The sequence below is a fragment of the Schistocerca nitens genome, chromosome 3 (assembly GCF_023898315.1).
Source record: "Schistocerca nitens isolate TAMUIC-IGC-003100 chromosome 3, iqSchNite1.1, whole genome shotgun sequence".
NCBI lineage: Eukaryota > Metazoa > Arthropoda > Insecta > Orthoptera > Acrididae > Schistocerca > Schistocerca nitens.
Genome location: NC_064616.1, coordinates 676,632,258 through 676,655,946, shown reverse-complemented (window position 1 = coordinate 676,655,946; position 23,689 = coordinate 676,632,258).

The following is a 23,689-nucleotide window of genomic DNA, read 5'->3' as shown; positions in this document are numbered from 1 at the left end:
GTCCCCTCGACGATCACCAGTGGTGTACGGCCAGTGTAGGAGATCGCTCCCCACACCATGATGCCGGGTGTTGGCCCTGTGTGCCTCGGTCGTATGCAGTCCTGATTGTGGCGCTCAGCTGCACGGCTCCAAACACGCATACGACCATCATTGGCACCAAGGCAGAAGCGACTCTCATCGCTGAAGACGACACGTCTCCATTCGTCCCTCCATTCACGCCTGTCGCGACACCACTGGAGGCGGGCTGCACGATGTTGGGGCGTGAGCGGAAGACGGCCTAACGGTGTGCGGGACCGTAGCCCAGCTTCATGGAGACGGTTGCGAATGGTCCTCGCCGATACCCCAGGAGCAACAGTGTCCCTAATTTGCTGGGAAGTGGCGGTGCGGTCCCCTACGGCACTGCGTAGGATCCTACGGTCTTGGCGTGCATCCGTGCGTCGCTGCGGTCCGGTCCCAGGTCGACGGGCACGTGCACCTTCCGCCGACCACTGGCGACAACATCGATGTACTGTGGAGACCTCACGCCCCACGTGTTGAGCAATTCGGCGGTACGTCCACCCGGCCTCCCGCATGCCCACTATACGCCCTCGCTCAAAGTCCGTCAACTGCACATACGGTTCACGTCCACGCTGTCGCGGCATGCTACCAGTGTTAAAGACTGCGATGGAGCTCCGTATGCCACGACAAACTGGCTGACACTGACGGCGGCGGTGCACAAATGCTGCGCAGCTAGTGCCATTCGACGGCCAACACCGCGGTTCCTGGTGTGTCCGCTGTGCCGTGTGTGTGATCATTGCTTGTACAGCCCTCTCGCAGTGTCCGGAGCAAGTATGGTGGGTCTGACACACCGGTGTCAATGTGTTCTTTTTTCCATTTCCAGGAGTGTAGTTTATGGCGGAGGATAATGTACAAAATTTATTTTCTACATTTTTTTTTGAATGAAAATGAAGTGAATAGATTCTTCAAAAACTTCTTCGTTCAGTATATCAAGTTTGATTAACGGAACGACAGAAAATATTCAGAGTAGATTCTGGACAATTCGTCGCACAATATTCACTACTGCGAAAGGATTGCGGTACTGTTTAACACTTGCAGACACTAAAAGAAATGCTCAGTATCAAAGTTTCTGAAATTTATATGCAGAGGCGAATGCACAAACATTTTCTACTTGATACACTTTTCGTGAATCGAATATTAACTAAGGACAGTGATACTAGTAAGTTCTGTATCCTCCGCCACACACCTTATCGCAGACGTTTAGAGAACTGTTCAGTATCACCAGAGCAGGCTTCTGACTGGTGGGCTGAATAATGTACTGTGTAGAATCTCCCAAGTACATTCTTCTTCCAGTCCTAACTGTTTCAAGATATTCCAGGCGACAATACTTTTTAAAACAGACAAAAATGCGGCATCGAGTTAAATGACATTTTTAAAATGAAGGAATATTGAACGAACACATTTGGGAAATCTTGTCTTTGGAGTGTTGCTGGGTATCACATGGATGCTTTTGAAATGCATGCTGATTATCTAGAAGAAGAAAGACTGTATTCGAATTAAAATGTTCCCTACCATTCTGCTGTCAAATGCCTTGCCATTGTGGGTACAGTGATTTCCGTCAGATCATCGAAATTAAGCATCACCAGGGGTGACTTGGATGGGTGACCGTTCGGGCCTTCCTGCACTGTTGGGAAGCGGTGTGCACTAAGCCCCTGTGAGGCTAATTGAGGAGCTACTTGATTAAGAATTAGCGGCTCCAGCTAACGAACACTGACAACGGCCGGGAGAGCGGTGTGCTGACCACAAGCCTCTCCATATCCGCATCCAATGCTGAGGATACCACAGCGGTCGGACGGTTTCGCTAGGTCTTTCGAGGTCTGGTCGGGCGCGGTGTACCATATAGCAGTTGATAGATATGAATGACATAGGGCGGAAGTTTCACTTGTTGGTTATGACGATTACCTTGCTCGTGACTATGACTTTCCCCTTCATCGGGTTTTTAGAAGAATTTTCCCCTGAAGCGATTTTCTACAAATTATTGTTAATAGTTGCGCTAATTTAATATCAGATAGCATCGTAACTTCGTGATGAAAATTTTTTACAACCTTCATAACTCGCATAATTTACTTATATTTTGTTTATTAGAAACCTCTTCGTCAATATTCTTTTGCTCACAGAAAATCAGTATGTACAGCCATCCTGTGAGGGAGATAAAAGTAAACTTGCATTATCTGTGCAGTTTAGGAGAGCGCTCTGTGTCTCTAGCACGGCTTCTGTAAGCTGTTCAGTCTTACAGTATCCCTCAGTTAAAGGTAACCTACTTTAATACGCTGTGCATGCTAGTACGGTGACAGAACCCACGTGTGAGTGCTCGTCTTGTCATTTTACGTGTGAGCTTCACATCTGTTCTATGGTAATGAGAAACTCTTACCACTGCAATTTTGAAGGTTTGTGCTACCACTGCCGGCAGTTCATCTTTGACAGAAGCAAAAGACAAGTTTCCAACGAGTAGGCAGCGTTGGAATTAATGACTTTAGCACATTACCTTTCTTTTTCCCGTTTTCAGTTGGAATTTCCATTACGTTTATCTATGTCTGATCATATATTCCATATACATCATAAATACCACAATACACGAATATTTATGAATATGCTGGAGAGATCTTGAGCAGAAATTATGTTTAGGTACAGAATGAATACCGTGTGTACAGCCTTTCTTCAACCATACGTATTTTATTCAATGTTTTGTGATTTCAAGCTCTACATTTATTCACTGCCTTTACCCTTTCGTTATTTGTTACTACTGGCTGTGCAAAACTGAAGATTAAAATTGATTGAGAAATACTTCATCTTGAAATGTAAATAAAATACGCATTTGATACTAAATGTTTAACAGCGGCTGGACAAAAATATGGAAGCACCTCGAGAAACGCAGATTCTGGCCAAGCCGGCAGGTTCCGCAGTTGTATTTGACCACGAACGGCATTTTTGGAATGTCCTCAATACGATGTAAATGTCAGTCATGACGCTAATGTTGTCATTGTGGTTGAGAATGCTTTATCTCGGAGCTAAGTGAATTGGAACGCGGGTAAATTGCTAGTGCTCGTAAAGGTGATTCCGTAACCAAAGTAATCTAAGTATTTGTTGTTTTAAGAGGCACTGTACTGCGCATTTATACTGCATACAGGAAAGGCGTAGAGCCGCCATCCGCTAAGACCTAATGTGGACGAAAGTGTGTGTCGAGTGATAGTGACGAACGGTCATTGAAGAGCACCTATGAGTCAGAGCATTGTGACCACCCGCTCAATAGCTTGTTTGTCCGTCTCTGGAACGAAATACATCACTGATTCTCCGTGTCAAAGATCTGACAGTTTGTCGGCAGTTTTGTGGAGGAATGAGGTATTAGATGTCTGCACACTGGTCGGGCCCCTGATTTGCGTACGCGGTGATGGCGCCCGATAGCGACCCAGATGAGTTCCATAGGATTTATGCCAGGCGAATTTGGTCGCCGAGACATCAACGTATATTCACTGTAACGTTCCTCAAACCAATGAAGTACGGTTCTGGCTCCGAGACATGGACAATTATAGTGCTGGAAGACATCAAGCATGAAGGGATGCAGGTGATTCGCAGCTGTCAGCGTGTCTTCGATTACTACCACAGATCCCATGGAAGCACAAGTGAATGTCTCCCATAGCATAACACTGCTCCCACCAGGCTGTGTCCCTTGCGCGCTCCACGCTTCGAGCACCGCTCACTTCGATGACGGCGTGTGTGGAGACGACCAGCGACCTAGTGTAGCAAAAATGGGATTCACACGAAGAGCCACACATTTCCATTGACTGACGGTCGAATTCCGATGGTCCTGTACCCACTGCAATGGTAATTGACGATGTCGCTGAGTCAACAATTGAACACGCAGGTGTCGTCTGCTACGGAGCTCCATGTTCAACAATGTACGATGAACGGTGTTCTCCGAAACACTTGTGTGTGCACCAGCATTGCGCTCTTTCAGTGGAGAGACCATCGATCACCATCGACCCTACTTTACAGAGCAGACGGGCTTCCGAACCGCACATTCTGTGAAAATGGTTCAAATGGCTCTGAGCACTATGGGACTTAACTTATCGGGTCATCAGTCCCCTAGAACTTAGAACTACTTAAACCTAACTAACCTAAGGACATCACACACATCCATGCCCCAGGCAGGATTCGAACCTGAGACCGTAGCAGCAGCGCGGTTCCGGACTGAAGCGCCTAGAACCGCTCGGCCACTCCGGCCGGCTCGTTCTGTGAAGAGTCGTGGACGTCCAACCATGTATCTCCTAGTGGTAGTTGCACTGTCCTACGTCTTTCGGCGTTTTCGAGATACTCCTTCATGGGCTCTGCCTAATAGTAATCTGTCCTTTGTAAAAGTCGCTTGTCTGAATGGATTTCTACTACTGCAGCCGATGTCTTCACTAAGGTGATCCCCCGTCCGTTTCTGCTCAGCTTACATACTTCTGTTACCGCGTCACGTGTCCGCAACGCCACCAGGCGGCAGCCAACGCCGCGGTGGGCAGTGATCATAATGTTTTGACTTAAGAGAGTGGGTGGACGACAGCAACAAACGGCACTGCAGAAATGAATGTCGCATCATGAATCCTGTTGGCACCAAAATAGCACGAAGGGAGCTCCAGAAGCAGGGAATTGCAGGGCCAGCTGGAATTCCAAAACCACTCATCAGTGGTGCAAAGGCCCGTAGTAGAAAACGTGGTGCGAAGCCGTAACACCTGAACTACGAAACAATGGATGAAATTCATTTGGTCGGATGTGTCTCATTGCACACTGTTTCCAGCTTCTGTACGAGTTTACGTCCAAAGAATGAATCATGGCTGGGGTTCAGGTCCATCCCATGGTGATGCTGTGTTCCAATACGAAATGGCCCGTGTTCTAACAGCTCGCTTGTTCCAGGACTGGCTATTATAGCATGCGGATGAACTTTCGCATATCCCCTGGACTCCAGAGTCACCAAATCTCAATGTTATTAGGCCTTTGTGGTCTACTTTGCAGAGAAGGAGCGTGATTGCTGTCCACCTCTATCATAGTTACCTGAATTTTCAGCTGTTTTGTTATTTCCTTGAGAACCTACTGGATCTTTATTTATCCATTCCGAAACGACTGAAAGTTATTTAGAATGCTAACGCGTTTCCTACATCGTATTACGGATGGTAACGTGTAGTGTTTTTGGTGTTTTCACATTTTTGTCCACTCTCTTTGCGTATGTGTTGCAGATTCATCAGCAAAATATCACTTATGTTATTCTGAGTATCTTAATTTACTTGGAAATATGGTTCAAATGGCTGTGAGCACTATGGGACTTAACTTCTGAAGTCATCAGTTCCCTAGAACTTAGAACTACTTAAACCTAGGACATCACACACATCCATGCCCGAGGCAGGATTCGAACCTGCGACCGTAGCAGTCGCACGGTTCCGGACTGTAGCGCTTACTTAGGAATATAAATGGGTTCATATATGGCGAATTCAGGATGAAACAATTACTCTAAGGAAGAATGATAAAGGAACGAATCGAAATTAGTAGTTTCTCTTTCCATAATACTGCTTTTAGGGTTTATCTCATCGAAAATGATCGTCATCGAAAATGATCATCATCGAACATGTGAATCATATATTTTGGGCGAGGTGAAACTGGGAAACTTACACAGGAAACATTTAAATGAATGTGAAAAAACTACTGAAAAATTGATCAGAGCAAATAGAAGTTCCCACGCACGTCGCGCATAAGAGGCAGGCTTTACGCTTACCACTACTATAGACTGAATGTTTCAGTTCATCTGTAATTTTTGCTTTTCTGATGTTTCCTCTCGAGTTAAAACCGTGTTCCAAAACAGTGCTCGAATTAGAATCCGTGTGCATGCTCGGAATGTTTAAGGGCTAAAGCGTTGTCCGTCAGAGTCGAGGAGCATGCATGATTCGAGTCCGGACCAGCAGACTGCTTTATTGTCAGGAATTATCATTTCAGTGTGCACTCCGCTGCAGAGTGGCACCGCTACTCCGCTACTATTAGCTCAGTGAATCCTCTCAGCTGGCGCCGGCTCTGACGTAACGGCAAGCAGAAGTAATTTGGGGAATGCTGGTAAGGCTCAGAAACAAAATGCACGTTATGTGCGATAGAGCGACACGGAATTAACACGAGTGGAATTAACGTTACATGATTATTATAGCTACATGTAAGCTACAAATATTATTTGTTGGGAGGTTTTGTACGCAGTTGGAGAAGGTAAACTGGGGCTTCAACAGTGAAGCTGAAAACAGATCAAGGAGTTCAACACATATGACCTGATTCCGAGTAAAATCGAAATAAAACAGTAATAAAGTAGGTAGAGCATATATGAGGCACTTAATTATTAGGAAGCAATGATTTTTCACAACTAAAATAGAGAACAATAAAAATAGAACAGTTTCATTACATCATCTAGCAAGATGAACATTTGTTTATGCATTTTTTATGGTTAAGGCCATCTCTTACATATAATTACTCCACCTCCGTAGCCGAGTGGGAGCGTAGAATCCTGACATACGGAGGACGCTGGTTTGATTCCCGATACTGTCAAGGATTATTCGTTTGTGGACGACTAGTACGGGGTGCATTGAGCTTGATGATGCTAATCGAGGAGCTCTTTGACCGAGTAGTAGCGGCTCCGCAGTTGGGAAAGTAGTCTGCAAAACGGCCGGAAGAGCAGTGTGCTGAAGCTGGTCACCCCTCCTCCCCCCACCCCTCTGCCCCAAAAGAAACATGAAAAATCTCCCATTGGGGGTCAACTTTTATTTTCAAAAGTAATGTTTCTGGGAAAGAAACCCTAAGCTCTTGCATTGTCGCTCGTAACAACGTCCTTTCTTCCAGACGTTCAAGAGAGCTTCTGTGGGGATTGGGAGGTAGGAAAATTACTGTGGCAAAGTGTAGTTGTGAGACGTTTCTGGATTGCTATAACAGTGAGAAAATTTTTTACGATTCGCAAGCCCAGGTTCAGAAAGGTCATCACAATGTACTTTAATATTTAGAATGAAAACCCTGCATATGGATTATCCTCTGATGTGGCTATTTATTTTTGCTGTTTTGTTTATGAAATCATAAGTGCGGCATAACTGGGTGCTATTCACCAACATGAGATGTTCAAGGTAGCGTTTTATAAGTTGGACAATGTGTGTTTGCTGCTGGGACTAATGTCACATTAACTTTAAGCCATGTAATTCTATAGGGCAAAATAGATTTACATGGTTGTCAGTATGAGTAGGCTAGTACTGAGATTTAATGATTTGTGTTTCCTTTTATTACAACATTAGATAGTGGCATAATGTAGTCCCGAAACATGTTGTGGTAAATATATGACACATTTTCGACAAATGGTGCGTAACATTTTCAGCAGAGATTTCAGTACCGGCATAACTTCGAAGTATAGAATCAATGACAAAGTTTACTCACGCAGCCTGTTAGACTGAATCAGACAGCATATGTCTTTGTCAAGTCACGTAAAATAAGGCGAAAAGAAAAGATGAAATGAAGGAGAATGTGATGAGAACGATAACTAGAACAATGCTATGAAGGAGAGGAACAAATGAATTAATAGTAGCATTAGAAGAAGGAAGATACTCCAGCATGGAAACTTATTGTCTTCCATTATCCAGGGCTAAATTGAGTCACAATTTGCAGAAGCATTCAACAGCGGAGATCCCTTGTAACAAACTGTGATAAATTTACCGTGAAGTAGGATACAGAATTTTTAAGCTCAAAATATTCAATTAATGGACATACAAAATTGGTTAAAGCATTGCTACATGGACATAAATATTTTACAAAGATGGCACAGCTCCTTTTAGTGTAACTAGCCATATGCAGATGTACGTTTGCCCACAATGGCACTTCACTCAACTGCTTGGCATTTGTTCTCTTCTGCTATTTGCCGGCCGTGGTGGCCGTGCGGTTCTAGGCGCTCAGTCCGGAACCGCGTGACTGCTACGGTCGCAGGTTCGAATCCTGCCTCGGGCATGGATGTGTGTGATGTCCTTAGGTTAGTTAGGTTTAAGTAGTTCTAAGTTCTAGGGGACTGATGACCACAGATGTTAAGTCCCATAGTGCTCAGAGCCATTCCTTCTGCTATTTGGTTTGAGTTTTAATCAAGGACACTAGAACTAAGTGTTGTGAACAGGAACTTTACACCACCACTTCTTCACTCTGGTCGGGTTAATACAGGTAATGAAAATGCCTCTTAGAATCGAACCAGCTATCACTAGAGAATATGTCACTGTGCCAACTCCATTAGGGACTTAGGTTACGATAGTGACTTTGAGACGTAGGCTGAAAAAAATATCGTTTTTATTTATTCGCCCAGGAACCTGCACTCTCAGAAATGTATGGGAACGCCTTTCTGTGTTGCACTATCTATATCTTGTTACAGATTATTGGGTGTTTCTGTAATGCTAACAGAATCTCTGCTCTTTAGCATTTCCTGGAATATTATCTATCTTCTCAGGTAATAAAACTTGACAAGTATTTTAGACTGACTGAAAATGCCTAAGAGTAGAGCAGAAGATAGCAAGAATGACTGCTTGTATGTCGCTTTGCAAGCTTTTATATGCCTAAATTCATCTACAAAAGATTTTTCAAATTTTTGTACTATAACTGTCGCCAGTCAAACCGGTAGCATTCTCATCGGTCTTTGTGTACACTCAATATCACATGTTAGCTCGATATGGCATGGTTCTCACACACTTGAGCAATATTAAAATACAAGTTGTGCATGTGTTTGAACGCAATATGTTTCGTGGAAAAACTGCAGTTTTACAGTAACCTGTGAATGAATCATACTCTGTATTTGCTTTATCTACAGGTGGACAGACATCTTTATTCTACTTCCTATCTCTGCAGGTGATCCATGTACGATGTGTTAACTTTAGTTTGAATCGTTAATCCTTTAGTAAAAGGTTACCATGCTTTAAGGTTCTATGAAGCGCACAACTTTGAATTTTTCTGCATTCTGCCAATGTCAGCGCTATGCCAGGCCTGGCTAACATTTGGTATCTCGGAGTGCGCCAGAGCTCCGCGATCGCAGCTCAGTTTGCTAAGCCAACGCCTTCTAGATACAGGTGCTGCTGGCTCAGCGCTCTAGCTTCCACCACCACTGCGCTATTCCGAGAAGGTGTGTGAGTGAGACCACTTTAGACGGAAGGCTGCACACACAGAAAACTTAGGAAGAAGTGTTTCCGACACAGTACGGCTTCTTCCAAGAGGCGAATACCACAGCTTACATTTATCAGCAGGTTTACAACACTGGTGTTCATCTTCAACTTTTTATTTTTCTACTGAAGCAATACCTTACTAGTACGTCAATAAGTACACCACAAAGGGCTAATACAGTGAGCAGAACTACAAAAAGCTTTACAGCCAGGCATTTAATACTGAGTTGTGATGATTATAAATCTATACACATTTCAATTATAGAATATGTAATATGTTTGTTACTCCAGTCTTTGATCACAATACCAATCCTTCGACGATGACCGGTTTCAGTCCGTAATGACCATCCTCAGATCTACAATATAGAAATACTCCTAGTGAGCAATGTGTCTTTCAACACAATGCAGCAACGCGTATCACAATATACTATCATACAACCAGGGAAATGTACAGATAAAATCCAGCAAAACCTACCTTTTCTACACCATGTCCTAAAATGATAAGGCCATAATGGCATCGTCAAAACACATAAATATAGTTAGCATAGCATCGTCACATAGATCTAAAATAAGGTGTAGAGTAGGCCACATCGTCCACACAGTCATTATTGCTACTGGCTACTGAAGTACAGTAGCTACCAGAAATCTGTTTGCCTACATCCTACCTAGATGTCGATACTGTGGGCTTAGATGTAGTCATCATTCACGCAAAAAACATAATCTGGTAAAATCATATTAGGTAAAATACATGTAGCAGACTTTCAAATATTGATAACTATCAGGAAACCAATTGTGATACAGTAGAAGACGAGTACAGTTACCCATTTAAATTATTAAAAGGAAATATATGAAGAAAATAGGTCCGACCATTTCATGGTGAATTTATGGTCAAAAATTAATATACGTAATACATTGCCTGTAGCAGCCTATAAATTACCTATGAAAGATAAATGTCTATATGACAACTGTAAAAAAGACAGATCAATGATCAGCGCCCTCTGTTGGGTCGGCTGCCAGAATATTATGTAGGCGCGCACCGATTGTAAGAACTTAGCAACTACAGGGCTTCACCTGTTACAAAAAGGTACGGCCAAACTTTCAGGAAACATTTCTCACACACAAATAAAGAAAATATGTTATGTGGACATGTGTCCGGAAACGCTTACTTTCCATGTTAGAGCTCATTTTATTACTTCTCTTCAAATCACATTAATCATGGAATGGAAAAACACAGCAATAGAACGTACCAGCGTGACTTCAAACACTTTGTTACGGCTCAAAAAATGGCTCTGAGCACTATGGGACTTAACATCTATGGTCATCAGTCCCCTAGAACTTAGAACTACTTAAACCTAACTAACCTAAAGACAGCACACAACACCCAGCCATCACGAGGCAGAGAAAATTCCTGACCCCGCCGGGAATCGAACCCGGGAACCCGGGCGTGGGAAGCGAGAACGCTACCGCACGACCACGAGATGCGGGCCTTTGTTACGGGAAATGTTCAAAATGTCCTCCGTTAGCGAGGACACATGCATCCACCCTCCGTCGCATGGAAACCCTGATGCGCTGATGCAGCCCTGGAGAATGGCGTATTGTATCACAGCCGTCCACAATACGAGCACGAAGAGTCTCTACATGTGGTACCGGGGTTGCGTAGACAAGAGCTTCCAAATGCCCCCATAAGTGAAAGTCAAGAGGGTTGAGGTCAGGAGAGCGTGGAGGCCATGGAATTGGTCCGCCTCTACCAAGCCATCGGTCACCGAATCTGTTGTTGAGAAGCGTACGAACACTTCGACTGAAATGTGCAGGAGCTCCATCGTGCATAAACCACATGTTGTGTCGTACTTGTAAAGGCACATGTTCTAGCAGCACAGGTAGAGTATCCCGTATGAAATCATGGCGGTGAATCGAGGAAGTACGGTACATACTGACGAAACTAAAATGAGCTCTAATATGGAAATTAAGCGTTTCCAGACACATGTCCACATAACATCTTTTCTTTCCAGAATGAGATTTTCACTCTGCAGCGGAGTGTGCGCTGATATGAAACTTCCTGGCAGATTAAGTTTCATCTTTTCTTTATTTGTGTGTGATGAATGTTTCCTGAAAGTTTGGCCGTACCTTTTTGTAACACCCTATATAAGGCTCACTGGGCATTTGACCATCTTCTTCTGTGCGGATGCACAAACGGTGGCCGAACTCTTATGGGAATCGGGAAAAAGCCGCAAAGTATTGAGTATAATGGGCAGGGGCACTATGAATATAGTGCGGGACAATAAGTTGGGAATGTGGGTCTCACGGGAGGCGTGCCAGAGGTAAGTCCCTGCAGTCGCACTATCCTCTCGAGTCCCGGTCGGGGTACACATTTTCAACTGTCCCCGTTGGCTTGTATCAACGCCTGTATGCAGCTAGGGGTAATCATTTCGTTGTAAAATCAAATTCCCCGAGATTGATGTGATTTGCACGGTGATAAGAAAACAAGGTTTACTTTGTTTATCCAGCTCGTCTCACAAGAAATTCAAACTGTTTCTATGAGAGAAACTTACAAGAATAAATTGACAAATATTGAGTATACATGGACATCAGTCGTCAAGGATGATTCAGTCTGCTTTCACGCCAAAGGTGGCTCATCATCAGATTAGGTTGGTAATCGTATTATTTTGTCGGACCCCTATAATGTAGAGGAAGTTTTAAATCTGAAACACGTATGGCCCGGAAAAATGTTGCCTTTAGAATAGGTTTTCATTTCCTGAAAATAAAAGACTGAGACATGGAATGTGTATACGACCACATAAATTGAAAATTTTCTTCCAGCAATGCATCAGATGTTTCGCATTCTTCTTTTGACGTGGTCAGTCACTGAAAATAAATGCGATTTTCATCAACAGTTTGCGGGAGCGTGCTCAAAAGCAATGATCCCGAATATTTTTGTGAAAACTCTTAAATCTTTTTAAAATAAAGCAAACGTTATTAATATTCTACATCTTTATAATAAATGTCTACTCATTTGTAATCATCTGTCGATAGAGGGCTGCGAATTGTAGCATGTAACAAAGGCGATGTGTAACGTAACTATGTCGGTGCGTGAGAAACAGAGTGCTGTAATCGAGTTTCGAATTAGAAGAGGTCGCCCCACACGGAGCACCCTCTCCTTCAGCATGACAATGCTAGACCACACACGAGCGCTGGGACGTCTGCAACAGTCCGACTGTCATCGATCATCCTATATACTGTCCCAACTTTGTCCCATCCGATTTTCATCTGTTTCCAAAACTTAAGGAACACCCTCGACGACTTCACTTTGACAGTGATGTAGCGCTGCAAGCAGAGGTGAGGTTCTGGCTCCATCCACAAAGTCAAATATTCTGCCATGAGGATATCAACAAACTAGTTTCCCATTGGGAGGAATATATTCGTTGCCAGGATGATTATGTTGAGAAATAAATACGTAGACATAAAGAATAGAGACGCAGAATGTTAATAATGTTTGTTTTATTTAAAAAGCTTTACGAATTTTCATATTAAAAATTCGGAGGCATTACTTTTCAGCACGATCTTAAACAATGATATTTAATCTAATGTTAATTCGGAATGTACTCGCTGAAAGCTTCATTCAAACCATTCAGGCGCTGAGTAACTTCTTAAATAAACGTATTTCCTATTTCAAACCCTTCACTGTTTAAGAAGTCTTTTATTGTTCGAAAGCAATCATACTTACTGTAGCACATACAAATTATCGAACGCAATATCTTTTTCTTGCTGCTGCTGGTTGTGGGTTTTAAGGAGACTAAACATCTGAGACCCTAAGTCTCTTATTTACCCCCTGGGACGGTATCAGTGTCTGTGTCTAGAGTAAGCTCTATGTACAAATGTAAGAACGTATTCTAAATGTCTGCGCAGTGTGTATCTAAGGCTGGCCGCCGGTACCAGCCCAGTATTCACATAATAGTACGTACCCGTCCCAGGAGCGGGCAACTTAACGCACACAACTATTTGGGCGGGTATCTTTTTCTTGAAAGCCGTAAATTATTATGAGTATTAAATACATTTATTTGTTTGCCTTGAAGGGTCAAGTTAATAGTTACATTAATTGATTTTAGTAAAATTTAACTTAAACAGCAATTTAAAGTACCCACTTTCTACAAAAAAATCGAGCTTTCAATGCAAATTTGCGTTCAAAAAGGAAAGCACTCACCTCGTCCTTTGGTAAGAATTCGAGTAAGTAAGTAAAACACGAGATGTATGTATACTTTCCACGTCTTCACACAGTACTTTGAATAATCGATTATCTGTTATCTAGTGTCCAAGATTTAATGGAGTTAATGCTATTTATAATTTTTATTGCAGCAAATAACGGCCTATCGATCATACAGGGGTTACTAGAACAGTTTTTTGCGATATTTTGGTAAGCTGTACAGATACATCAGTTATTTCACTTATATCCATTGCTTCATCGGTACAGATATCATGAAGTTGTCTCATCGTATTTTATCCTCTACAGAAAAGAACTTAGGAGACACAGTATTTCAAATCCAGTAGTATGTGCCGGTGGAGACTGGCATAAAAAGGAATCCTGAAGTAATTCTTCTTTATGTTGATCCTTAACTATTAGACTTAATACTGCGAGTCAAGCTATTTCATTAGATTCATACCTTCGTAAAGAAAATTTAAATGATTTGAGGCAAAAAGTATGTTCATTCTTCGTTATGGTCACTGAATCTCTGATGTGCTGAGCTTCAGTGTCACTCGAAAGTAGGAGCTTAGTTATTTATCTTGTTGATTTTCAATTAATATATATTTAACACTTCCATAGCGTAAGGTTTAAGAAGATTTTCCGGAAATGACCATAATTTGCCGTTTTGAGCTATCTAATAGCTAAGAAGAAGCTTCAGTAGCTTTTCAATCCACCATTTTCGTAGTTTGAACCATAAACGTATTTAATTGTTACGTTATCGCACTTCCGCATGAAGGAGACAACATTTTGGTTGGTTGAATGATTTGGGGGAGGAGACCAAACAGTGAGGTCGTCGGTCCAATCGGATTAGGGAAGGATGGGAAAGGAAATCGGCCGTGCCCTTTCAAAGGAACGATCCCGGCATTTGCCTAAAGTGATTTAGCGAAATCACGGAAAATCGAAATTAGGATGGCCGGACGAGGGTTTGAGCCGTCGTCCTCCAGACCGCGAGTCCAGTGTGCTAACCATTGCGCCATTCTACTCGGTGTCAACATTTTTTGTTTGAAGTTTACCATGAGCTGATTTGAAATGATGATGCATTTTAGCTGAAGCCATAGACTTATTTGGGAGAACTTCGATGCATATAAAGCACTGAAAGCTATCATTACAGTTCATGAGTGCTAGACGTACATAACGTTCATCATACTTACCGAGTTTCCTAGTAACAGCTCTGGGTTTCTTACATGTAGAAGTCTTAGCTTTCCTAACTTCTTTTAAGGCGATGTCATTACTGCCATCACTACCTTCAGCAAAAGAGATTTTGTCAAATTACATCACTATCGTATGACCAAACCCTATAGGAGCCAAAACGCCACGGCATGAAAAATAAATTATTCAGACACTGAAATTCTGTCCTGTTTTAACCCTCCTGCCAGCTGATGTTACTGACAATTTGTCGCGTCATCATTTTTTTCGTCCGCTAAACTCTAGGTGCGATTAGAGAAGTAGTCGCGTTCCCATTCCCACAAGACTAAATATATCAGGGCTACTTGCGGATCGTCTCCCTTTAAGCAGGATCACTAATTGATGGTAGACTTTCCTACAGGTCCCATTGAGTTTGGCTTCATTCGGGCCATTCATTCAGGATACTGTAATTTAGTGTGGGTAATAATGCTTTTGTAACACTTGTTATACTCGCTGTTCAAATATACATCACACAAATAGCTTGTTGAAAGCTAATGACGAACCACATTCACCACGTTCTTTCTTTCAGTGTAGGCGTTCTACATTTTGAACACTTTCAAACACTATGTGGACTCGATTTAATTTCTTCGAAAAACAATTCAAGCAAAACGATTTCACTACTCGAATACTACTAGGTATGGATATGACAAAGTCGATTACAATTAATATCGTATTTAAACTCTAAAATGGGGTAATTCACAGATGTAAGCTCAACGTTAAGACGAACTGTGTTGGTCAGTTAGAGAGTGGTGAAAAGTATGGGAAGATAGTGGTTGTGATATCGGTCGTGGGCTGCTCAAGCCTATGAGGTGATTTTTCTCTTTACAGTTCAAGTAGAAATGGATTCATGCCACCGCTTATCCAGATCGTCTGCGATATTATTCACAGTAGACCAGCGATAGCCCCGTATGGCTAGTCGGAGGCAACGTGACACCAGTTCGTGATACACAGGTAGTCACCGTGTGTGTTGGTTACTCATGTGGAAATATTGTTTCTGCGATATTGAAGCCCATCCGAGATACCACTGGCCCCGAAAATTGAATTATTGTGTAATCCTCGATATGATATGGTCCACGCTTCTTGCACCTATTATCATCCCACCTTCAACGTCGGTTAACTCGCAACGTTCTTCCGTGTTCACACAACATCTGTCCGTAACTGGGTGCTCTGATATCGTATCTAGAGTTGTAAGACTTCGGTAGGCTACCGTAGACTATCGTAAGGAAGCGTAGACTACGGTAGTTTTCCTAGTCACTTTGGTCAGTTAAGGTAGTACCCGCGTTACCTGCACATCAGGTGTGTTGCGTACGTATTGGATGTTACCTCGTAACGGTCGCTTTCTTTGCGTATGCGATTAATGTCTATCAACGGCCTGATAAGCTACGGAACATTTGTGTTCTACATAGTTACCTTCCTGTTTGTTACTTACGGTAAAAGTCAACAGTATTTATAGCAAAATTGAAACTGTCTGTGTTTAATTCAGATTTTATTCGAAATTTGTTGATAAAAATAAAGAAAACGGTACAGACTTATTACAATTAAACGCCAAAGAAACTGGTATAGGTATGTGTATTCAAATACTGAGATATGGAAACAGACAATACGGCACTGCGGTCGGCAACGCCTTAATAAGACAAGTGTCTGGCGCATTTGTTAGATCGGTTACTGATGCTACAGTGGCAGGTTATCACGATTTGAGTGAGTTTAATCGTGGAGTTATAGTCGGCGCACGAGCGATGGGACACAGCACCTCCGAGATAGCGATGAAGTGGGGATTTTCCCGTACGGCCATATTGCGAATGACGAGAATCTTTCAACGTGACAGAAGTACAACCCTTCCGCAAATTGCTGCAGATTTCAATGCTGGGCCATCAACAAGTGTCAGCGTGCGAACCATTGCACGAAACGTGATCTATATGGGCCTTCGGAGCCGAAGCCCCACTCGTGTCTTGATGACTGCACGACACAAAGCTTTACGCCTCATCTGAGTCCGTCAACACTGACATTGGACTGTTGATGACTGGAAACATGTTACCAGGTCGGACGAGTCTCATTTCAAATTGTATCGAGCGGATGGACGTGTACGGGTGTGGAGACAACCTCATGAATCCATGGACCCTACATGTCAGCAGGGGACTGTTCACGCTGGAGGATGCTCTGTAATGGTGATGGGCGTGTGCAATTGGAGTGATATGGGACTCCTGATACGTCTAGATACGACTCTGACACGTGACACGTACGTAAGCATCCTGTCTGATCACCTGAATCAATTCATGTCCATTGTGCATTCCGACAGACTTGCCCAATTTCTGCAGGACAATGCGACACCCCACACGTCCAGAATTGCTACAGAGTGTCTCCAGGAACACTCGTCTGAGATTAAACACTTCCGCTTGTCACCAAACACCGCAGACATGAACATTATTGAGCATATCTGGGATGACTTGCAACGTGCTGTTCAGAAGAGATCTCCATCCCCTCGTAGTCCTACGTATTTATGGATAGCCCTGCAGGGTTCATAGTGTCGGTTCCCTCCAGCACTACTTCAGACATTAGGAGAGTCCATGCCACGTCGTGTTGCGGCACTTCTGCGTGCACGCGTGGGCCCTACACGATATTAGGCAGATGTATCAGTTTCTTTGGCTCTTCAGCGTATATAGCGCTAGACAATGCAGTTTCCTCAACAAAAAGGTAAAATTAAAAAAAAAACAAAATATGAAACAAATATATATCAATCATTGCTTCAATACTTCGGCGGGGTAGCGTCGCGCTCTAGGGCGCCTTTCCAAGGTTTCGGGTGGTTCCCCCCGTCGAAGGTTCGAGTCCTCCCTCGGGCATGGATGTGTGTGTTGTCCTTAGCGTAAGATAGTTTAAGTTAGATTAAGTAGTGTGTGAGCCTAGTGGTCGATGACCTCAGCACTTTGGTCCCATAGGAACATGGCACAAATTTCCAAATTTTTCCGTCTTACTAACATAACACATGTTTCTGTTATTCATAAATAGCTTTCGAAATTACCAACAATAATATGAAACTCTTGCCTTCGATCATGATGAAGAACGTTGTGTTGAGTACAGAATAACAGTGAAAATTATGTAAATAATTATTTTTTAAATGTAAACCGTACTTGCATCAAAAGTAATTGCTTTGGTTACACAAAGGCACAGAAATTACATTATCAACTGACCTTAATTACTTATAAAACGCAATGTATATTTTGTAATGAAATACAAAACACAGGGCACATACACTGAATGATGTGTGGAGAAAATTATGTGCAAAACAGACGAAGACAAGTCGTCGGCTCGCAGTTCCTTTCTTACATACACATTTACGTTTCTTTCCCTACCAAGTTACCAATACTACCGGTAATCGTACCATTTACTACGTCATTTATGTAGTGTACCAAAACTACCGAACCGTAGTTTTGGTACAGCGTAGCTCTAATCGTGTCTACGCCCGCACCATACGCCATATTCAACAGCGACATTCAGGTGCCATCCACGGCATCTCTTGAAATGGTAGAACCCTACTTTTGGCGTTCAGCCAGTCGTTTCAAATTCTTGCCAGGCGAACTCTCACTAGTGCAGACGACCATTTCTAATTTAGAGCAAACATGGAATACCGCAACACAGTGTACAATTTAAATATCTGTACTTAGAGTAAAAATAGCGCAAACAGCTTTAACAGTAGGTCAGTTTTCTGGTTCGTCAAGAACTTGTCAGGTTTAGTAAACCGTGTTGCACTGTACTCGGACACAAACAGTAAGTGTCGCCCAGGTTTCAGCTCGTTCGAACGTAATGATTAACTAGAATTGCGTCCGATCCGCAGCGTTTTAATGACAAAATGCACGCGAAACGGTAATGCTCGTTTACTTCACGGCCGGCAACTAACGTGTTAGACGGAAGTTGGGACATTAGTTATATGTGAACTGCCCGACAAGAAAAAGACACATCCGAAAAGAAAGGAGTAAACGAAAAGAAACGTCACAGATTGAGAGGTTATTTGATGTTACTTCAGTGCTGGCCGGGGTGGCCGAGCGGTTCTAGGCGCTTCAGTCTGGAACCACGCGACCGCTACGGTCGCAGGTTCGAATCCTGCCTCGGGCATGGATGTGTGCGATGTCCTTAGGTTAGTTAGGTTTAAGTAGTTGTAAGTTCTAGGGGACTGATGACCTCAGCTGTTAAGTCCCATAGTGCTCAGAGCCATTTGAACCATTTGTTACTTCAGTGATTACAAAACTGAGTCAGATTTACAAAGAGCTAGGTAGTATTAAGCCACTTATTATCACGTTACACCCCTTTCGGCGTGGATGCATGCACTGATTCTGTTGGGATGCCATAAAGCCGTAATGTACTCTCCTCGCACAAGCTGGCCCACAACTGTTGTACTTCGTCCTTCATATCCTGGATAATGATACTTTGATGGAGTTGATGACCGAACTGTTCTAGCAAATTTTCTATTGGGGACAGATCTGGGAATCTTTCCAGTCACGGAAGCATCTCAACATCAAGCACATAGTTCATAGCGACACGTGTTCATTTCTGGTCGAGCATTGTCATTTTGACAAATGGCATCACGATACTGCCGCATAAGAATTAACACTTGAGGACTTAGGATGTCCGTGACGTACCGTTGTCCCGTAGGAGTTCATACCGAAAGCCTTCCTACACCATGACGGCAGTAGCAGCACTGCTGCGCCCCTCCATATCATTGGAGGAATGGGACCTCACCTCAGGTCACCACCATACTCGCCGTCGACATCGTCCAGGTTAGTGCAAAACAGCAATACAGTGCGATGCCATTCACCAGGAGTCCATGTTTTTCGGTCATTGCACCACTCCACATGTAGCCGTTTGTGTTGTGGTTTTATCGGCAACCTACGCAAGGGACAGTAATTCCAGTTTTCGATTGCTGCTAGTTTCCTAACAAGAATGCGGGATGACACAGAATATTACGTGGAGTCCATTTCTTGTTCTCGGATGGCAGGCGCAGATGTGAAGGGATTACGATGTGTCTTGTGCACAACAGGACGATCCTCTTTTGTGTTAGTCAGACGTGGTCCACCGGAACCTTGAAGACGAGTGTGCATGCCCTCAGGTTCCCATGCAGTCCAATAATTGGCCTGTCACATCTGAATCCTCTACAAATCTCTATATTGCGTGATACGACCAGGCAGCCAAATGGAGACCCACAATGAGGCCCCTTTCAAACTCTGCCAGGGGCTGATAACGATTTCTCACACGTGTATGCGGCATCTCCGCGTTGTTTACAGAGATTGCTCAACATCTGACGCTGTTGACGCCCCTTATACGACGGTTGGAACCTAAATAGTGACAACTATATATATTCATAACCAATACAAAAGAGTAACATGTTTGCACCTGTTACTAGTCTTCAAAGTAGTCACCGGCGTTGCGTAGAACCCGTTGCCAGCTATGTGGAAGGCGTAGTATACCGTTAGCCCCTTCGTGGCTGTCTCTTCAGAATTGTTCCACAGATTTGACAGGCAGTAGACCGCTCCATTCGCACCATCAACAGAACAATCTCTGCTAACGGTATACTAAGTCTTCCACATCGCTGACAACGGGCTCTGCACAACGCTGGTGACTACTTTGAAGGACAGTAACAGGTGCAAACATGTAACTCTTTTATATCGGTTGTGAATAAATAGTTGCCACTATTTAACTTCCACCCCTCGTATATCCAGCCAGGGTGGATAACAACACTAAACATGAACAGCGTTAATGCACTCTTGTAGGTCCTTCTCACAGACAACTTCAACTCTAATCATTGACATACCCGCCGCTGGAGCGCACGTTTCAGAAGTTGCATTGACATCCGACCATTTCTTCTGGGTACTTTACTTTTTCTGACATCCAGGTAAGTGGCTTCCATTCCTTGGTAGGTTACTGTGTATCAGCCGTTAATCTGCGAAATATATGGCTCACACAATACTTGTACATTTTTAAAGGAATTTCGCTCAATTGTGGGAGACGTGTCAATCTGGAACGACAGGGGACATCAAGCATATAACAAAAAGAGGGAACCTAAACAATGACGAACTTACATGACTGCGGAGAGTGTAACAAAGTGCAATAAAATCTGAATTTGCCGGTGCTTGAGGAAATAATATGACTATGCAAGAAAACCTACTTACATTTTAAGAAATCATTTCCATAGGGAAATACATGTATGTTCTTCATCCCTCAAGTAATGGTCCTGTAAAGACTGTCTGGATAAAAGTACACTGATAACAGCTCGCACAAAGGCATATGAACAATCTTTTTTCTTGTTCCCCACTCTATGGATCACCTTAAAATATTATACAAAAAAAAGAAAAACTAAACTCTCTTCTAAATCGTTTTGCAGTTTGTTTTGATCTTCTGATGACTTTATTTGTCGATAAGCGACAGCGTCATCTGCAAATAATCGAAGACTGCTGCTCAGATTGTCTCCCAAATCGTTTATATAGATAAGGAACGGCGAAGGGCCTACAGCACTATCTTGGGGAACGACAGAAATCACTTCTGTTTTACTCGATGAATTTCCGTCAATTACTACGAACTGTGACCTCTCTGACAGGAAATCACAGATCCAGTTACATAACTGAGACGATATTCCATAAGCACGCAATTTCACTACGAGCCGCTTGTGTGGTACAGTTTCAAAAGCCTTCCGGAAATCCAGAAATACGGATTCGATCTGAAATCCCTTGTCAATAGCACCCAGCACTTCGTGTGAATAAAGAGCTAATTGTGTTTCACAATAACGATGTTTTCTAAACACATGTTGACTGTGTGTCAATAGACCGTTTTCTTCGAGGTAATTCATTACGTTCGAACACAATATATGTTCTAAAATTCTGCTGCATATCGACGTTAATGATATGGGCCTGTAATTTACTGGATTACTCCTTCCACCTTTCTTGAATATTGGTGTGACCTGTGCAACTTTTCAGTCTTTGGGTACGGATCTTTCGTCGAGTTAACGGTGATATATGATTGTTAAGTATGGAGCTAATGCATCAGCATACTCCGAAAGGGACCTAATTAGTATACAGTCTGGACCAGAAGACTTGCTTTTATTAAGTGATTTGAGTTGCTTCACTACTCCGAAGATATTTACTTCTACGTTACTCATGTTGGCAGCTGTTCTCGATTCGAATTCTGGAAAATTTACTTCGTCTTCTTTTGTGGAGGCATTTCGGAAGGCTGTGTTTAGTAACTCTGCTTTGGCAGCACTGTTTTCGATAGTATCTCCATTGCTATAACGCAGAGAAGGCATTGATTGTTTCTTGCCGCTAACATACTTCACATACGACCAGAATCGCTTTGGATTTTCTGCCAGGTTTCGAGACAAAGTTTCGCTGTGGAAACTGTTATGAATATCTTGCATTGAAGTCCGCGCTATATTTAGAGCTTCTGCAAAAGATCGCCAATCTTAGGGATTTTGCGTCTGTTTAGATTTGGCATATTTGTTTCGTTGTTTCTGCAACAGTGTTCTAACCCGTTTTGTGTACCAAGGAGGATCAGCTCTGTCGTTTGTTAATTTATTTGGTATAAATCTCTCAATTGCTGCCGATACTATTTCTTTGAATTTAAGCCACATCTGGTGTGCACTTATATTATTAATTTGGAATGAGTGGAGATTGTCTCTCAGGAAAGCGTCAAGTGAATTTTTATTTCCTTTTTGAATAGGTATATTTTTCGCTTATTTTTCGAGGAGTTGGGGATTAGAATATTCAATCTTGCTACGACAGCCCTGTGTTCACTAATCCCTGAATCGATTTTGATGCTCGTTATTAACTCAGGATTATTTGTTGCTAAGAGGTCAAGTGTGTTTTCACAACCGTTTACTATTCGCGTGGGCTCATGAACTAATTGCTCGAGATAATTTTCAGAGAATGCGTTTAGCACAATTTCGGATGATATTTTATGCGTGCTTCCGGAATTAAACATGTATTTTCGTCAACTTATCGAGGGTAAATTAAAGTCACCACCAACTATTATCGTACGATTCGGGTACGTGTTTCAAATCAAACTCAAGTTTTCTTTGAACCTTTCAGCAACTGTATCAACTGAATTGAGAGGTTGGTAAAAGGATCCAATTATTATTGTATTCCGGTTGACAACATTGACCTCTGCCCATACTTCCTCACAGGAAGTATCTACTTCAATTTCACGATAAGTTAAACTACTTCTGACAGCAACAAACACGCCTCCACCAACCGTGTTTAGCCTATCCTTTCGGAACACCGTTAAGTTCTTCGCAAAAATTTCGGCTGAGCTTATGTCCGGCTTTAGCCAGCTTTCAGTGCCTATAACTATTCGAGCATCAGTTGATAACAGTTGAGCATGTAGTTGATAACGGGACATTGACGTATGTTAACGACATAAAAAGAAATATTACCACTGTAGATAGTGCTCCAACGAATTACGGGATTTGAATTTATTTGAGACAGAAAAATCGCAGTAAATATCAATATCAGTCGGCACCGTTGAACCTATAAGCTTTTCGTTAATACGCAGGCTTAGAAACGTAGCCAAACATTGGACGGCAGCTTTTTAATAGCCGGTACCGAATAACATGACTTGATCGGTTCGGTATGTGGCTGCTCAACTGACACTAATTGAAGGTAATTGGTCAAAAGTAACTGGTCGGCGTCCTCTGCTACACTGCATGCTCATCTAGGGTTCCTGCCAAATATTTGCCTGGTACTTTTCAAACAAAGGACGTGGCCCATTCATGAATGAGCAGAATGAGCAGTTGCAGCATGACAAAGAAAACAGCGGGTTAACGAAGAGTTCCAGCAAATATTAAGGAAAGAATTCTTAACAGGCAGTTTAGTCTTTGACATATAATGGATTAATTGAGGTTATGTTATCCATTACTCATCCCAGTTCTTCGGGTGCGTTTCCATACATGTTCCTACTTACATGCCCGATACGTTTCTAGCAGTGCTCTGTGAAAAGATTTTGTCAGCCATATTGCAGTTATTCATGATAGAATGCCACGATGTGACTAACGAGAAGT